This window comes from Lissotriton vulgaris, unplaced genomic scaffold (assembly GCF_964263255.1).
Source record: "Lissotriton vulgaris unplaced genomic scaffold, aLisVul1.2 SCAFFOLD_931, whole genome shotgun sequence".
NCBI classification, from domain to species: domain Eukaryota; kingdom Metazoa; phylum Chordata; class Amphibia; order Caudata; family Salamandridae; genus Lissotriton; species Lissotriton vulgaris.
In genome coordinates, this window is record NW_028254152.1 from 747,553 (window position 1) to 752,268 (window position 4,716).

Genomic DNA, 4,716 nt, shown 5'->3' on the forward strand with positions numbered 1-4,716 from the left:
TGGGCATAATGGTTGAAAGCAATGCAAACTGGGTGCAGGCCTGAGCACACTGCCTGGCTTAAAAATGGCCCCTTGACCCCCACCACATGGCGAGGCCTTGCCTGTACCAGGCCTCAACATGGCCCCCACCCACATGTCCAGGCCCCAACACCTCCCCAAATAGTCGAAAAACACTCAAAAAACACCACAATCCCATGCCATCCATGCCCTCAATGATGTTTAAATTCAAGACACCACAGAGAAAGACTAGGCCCATGCACCACTGAGTACCCCTGGGCATAATGGTTGAAAGCAAGGCAAAGTGGGCCTGTACCAGGCCTGAAAAGGGCCCCACTCACATGGCCAGGCCCCAACACCTCGCCAAAAAGTCAAAAAACACTCAAAAAACACCACAATCCCATGCCATCCATGCCCTCAATGATGTTTAAATTTAAGACACCCCACAGAAAGACTAGGCCCATGCACCACTCACTAAACCTGGGCCTACTGGCTAGTGAGGCTTTACAGGCACCCCAACATTTAAAAAAATCAACATATAACAGTGAGCTAAAATTCCATGACATAAATGAGAATTAAGTTAAAAAACAAATCACAGAAACAGTTTACGCCCACGCTTACATGCCCCTAGGGCATGTGTGTGTGTAATCTACAACTTTGAAAGATTACCTTTAGTGAATTTTTCAAAGTTTTTTCATATTACCATCAAGTTCAAATAGATGGTAATTTGACACCTATTAGCGAAATCACTGTTTGCAATTTCATCATGCATTGCATTTAAGGAATCTCAGTTTGCGATTCCTTAAATGCAATTGTAATTTAAGAAATTGCAATTTCTTAAATTGCAGCCCTTCTTGCGGGCGCATATGGCTGATTATTGCGATACGCACCGTTTGAGCTCGCAAAAAAGGTTGATGCATGTGCCTGTTACTTTTTGTCCTTCTGTTTTTTACCCAATTTTACTTGGTTTTAGGACGCTGGGCACTTTACCACTGCTATTCAGTGCTAAAGTGCATATGCTCTCCAAGTAAATTGTGTTTATGAATAGGTGATGACATGATTGGCATATTTGATTTACTGGTAACTCCCTAGTACAGTGTACTGTGTGTGCGCCTGTAAATCAAATGCTGCTAGTGGGCCTGCAGCACTGATTGTGCTACCCACATGAGTAGCCTGTAAATGTAACTCAGCCCTGCCACTGCAGTGTCTAATGTAGACTACTTTGTAGTCTGTACTCCGGTGCTTATTTAGCAACCAACTTGAGGGTTATGTGTTGTTCTTATGGAATCCTTCTTGTCAGACTTTGAACCAAGTTGGGAAACACTCTTACCCAAAAATTCCTCTCCTTCATTGTCAGATCAATGTTGCTTCATGGATACACTACTCACAATGCACATATTTTTCTTTAGGAACTTTGTCTTACAACCAATTAGAATTGAGTATATTGTTTCAGGTATCTTCTGAAGTTTATTTAATATAGACGAGCAGATGCAAGGGCAGGTTGAGGTGTCCTTTTGTCGCATCGACTGACTGATTTCGACTTTCACCACTTCTTCTACTACAGCCTTTCTGTGATCAACATTGCTTATTGATAGTGAAGATTCTCTGAGAATCCCTGTTTGATCTTTTAATGTCTGTGACTGTAAAGTTTAAGCTCCAACTATTGCATCTTAAGTTCTACACATTGCTTTCATGATTCCTAAATCGGTTGCATTGGAGGTGTTTCATATTCTTTGGGCCATCTATTTGGTCCTTCTTTACCTGTCCCTTCAAAGATAAATTCTAGCCCCAGAGAGTTCCTTACTGGTCACTCTTCTTGATGCATGTAGTGTATTGAGGCATCAATGTCACCAGATGTCCTCATGGCTTTAAAGTCATGTGTTTCCCTTGCGTAAGTGCTTCCAATGGTAAGGAATTCAAGGGGACATCATTATTTCTCTACACTGTTTTCGCCCTCTGCTTAGCTTTAAACCAATCAATGAAAATACCAAAAATTCTGAACAATATGACCAACAATTTTTAAAACTGTTTCCATTTTTGAGGAAGTGAGGCCTAAAGTGATTTAGATAACATATAGAAGGACACATCAAAGTAAAACCATCTGTGGATTGGCAACCAAGACCAATGTGGGTCAATGAAGGTGTCACAAAGTGGCAATAAGAAATTACACACTACTTACTACTTTTCATTAGCATAAATGGCCTCTACAATTTCACAAAATCCCTTCCATTATTCTAATCAGTATAACTTTAAAAACATGTTTCAAAGGGGGATTGTGGAGCTACTTAGGGCCTGATTAGGATGCCTGTCAGATTGCATTCCGCGGTCCTGTTGGATGCGGTCTGATGGCCTAAAGTCTTGTTGGAAGCAGTCGGTACGATCGCCACATTACAATACAACCAGTATGTACTCCGACTGACTCCGACAGCCTTCGACCGCTGACAGCCTTCCTCCACCCACCGAGCTGGCGATCGGAGAGAAACAGCAGCCATAGGGCTGTACAGGGAAATCCAACCACCGTCCAGATTACAATGTGGGTTTCTGACTACCTGACCGTGGCGGTCTGACCATTTGCCTCGAGTCGTAGGAAACATAGGAAAAGGGGTGAACACTCTGCCAATTCCCCTTCTTCCCGGCAGTCTCTAGCGTTGATCCCTCCCTCCAGGTCCCCCCTTCACCTTGGCAGCTGAACCCGAGGTAGACGGTCCGGTGGGTGGCGGAATCTACGTAGGTCCTCATGTGGCATGTATCCCCATTGACTGGACCGTGCACATATCGCCACACTCCATCAACGGGGTATATGGTACACAAGGCATGTTTCAAGTGCATTTGTACCCACTTGCAGCCACATGTCAGGAGAGCGAGGCAATGTCGACGATGAGACCTCTGCAGTAGCAGCGGTTGCATGGTACTACAGTGGTCAGAGCTTTCCCGACCTCAGTGGGCAGAATCGTAGCACGGCTGCAGCAGTTGGGCAGACGGTCTGACCGCCATCCTAATGAGGCCTTCAGTGTCTTTTCTTTAAAAAAGGGCTCGATATCGCCTTATTTATTGGTTGAAGTCACAATTGAATGCCACAAATATGGAGTGCTGGTAATACTACCTAATGCCAATTAAAGAGCAATGATGACATGTCCATGCCTGCTTGATGGTGTAGATGCAGATACAGAAGGGCTTCTTGCCCTATAATATGCTTGCGGTGTTTACCTTGGGCACCTACTTCATCCACTTTGCTGTCAGAAGAAAGACTGGGCACCAGACAATTCTGCTTCAATTGGTGTGCATCACATATGTCTTTGTATTTGCTGGAGCAAGTAAATCTTTAGGTTCCTGATGGTATGACCTAACATCAATTACATATTCCTTGCAGGGTGTGCAGATTGGTAAGCAGTCTTGGTCTTTTTCAGTAACCACAGTAGGTACTTTGATTGTGATGGGGTAGTTTTATTTGCACAGAACTTGGGGCTCAAACGTTTTTTGTCTACTGTATGTGGCTGGTACTGCATTTGTAATTTTACTATTAGTTGTCCTGAGGCCCGATTTAGTTTTCCTTTTCAAGAAGAACCTAGTCTTCCTGAAGGTGCTGCCTATCTTCAAGTTAATTTTTGTTCATCAGCTCTAATTCAATTATCCATGCAGGGCTAATACTATCACGTCCATCATAATAACTAGTGATAACAACACTATTTTAAGGTTTCCGTTTCTGATGTCTCCCAACGTGATCAGGGAGCCAGTACTCGCCACAGGCATCTTTATTTGAAACACGATTCTGTAGATCGGAGGCTTGGGGACAAGATGAATGTGAATGAGACTACATTTCCTGACTGTCACCACAGTTCCCGTGAACGCCTCTCCTGCTACTACAAAAAGACATTTATATCTTCTTGCGCTTTGGGTAGGCCTTTCTTGCATCATCAAAGATTGACTCCACCAAAGCTCTAAGATAAAGAAGAGGCACATTTTGCCAGGCAGTCTTGATAATATTTTTTTATCCTGTACTTTTTACTGCTGTTCTACTTATGCTGTCTGTACCAAAGGTATCTCTCCCAAAGAATGCAGGCAGTGTTATTCCATCCATAGCATTAACGGTCTTCTTGGAAGCTACTGGGCACTTTCTTGGCAGGTATTGCATCTTGTGGTGCCATGTGTTTCATGGAAATTTGCTCAGTTTTTCTTTGTTCACCGGCAAGTGAGGCAAAATATCTGTGTAGTGACGTTTGAATACTGTGCTACTAAAATATATAACATATTTGTAATTTATTAGAGAGTTCTGAATTTGTACCCTTTAATTCCGCATAGCCCTTTATTTCCACATAGCCGTTCCTCCAGTCAGGGCAACTAATACTCCTAATTAGCCACCCAATTAGATATGCAGATGGGCATGTAGAAGCCAAGTACTACATCTACAGCCAATTCAACTATTCTGCTACTCAGTAGCCCATCGGCCTACCCCACACACTCCTGACACCAACAGAAGGAATAGATGAAAATGCCACAAGTAATATAACATGACCCCCAGCCTGCAATAACCCCCTACCCTCCCTGCCTTAAGTCATGTACCATAGAAGTGGAAATAATGAAAGAATACATAGTGGGCGCCCTACCCCATTCTTTAACAGTCACCCTCCCTCCCTGTCCGATATAACCAACAACAGAGAAAACGTCTCAAAATGTAATTCTGGATGAACCCCCGCCCTCCACCACTACTTGACAACATCT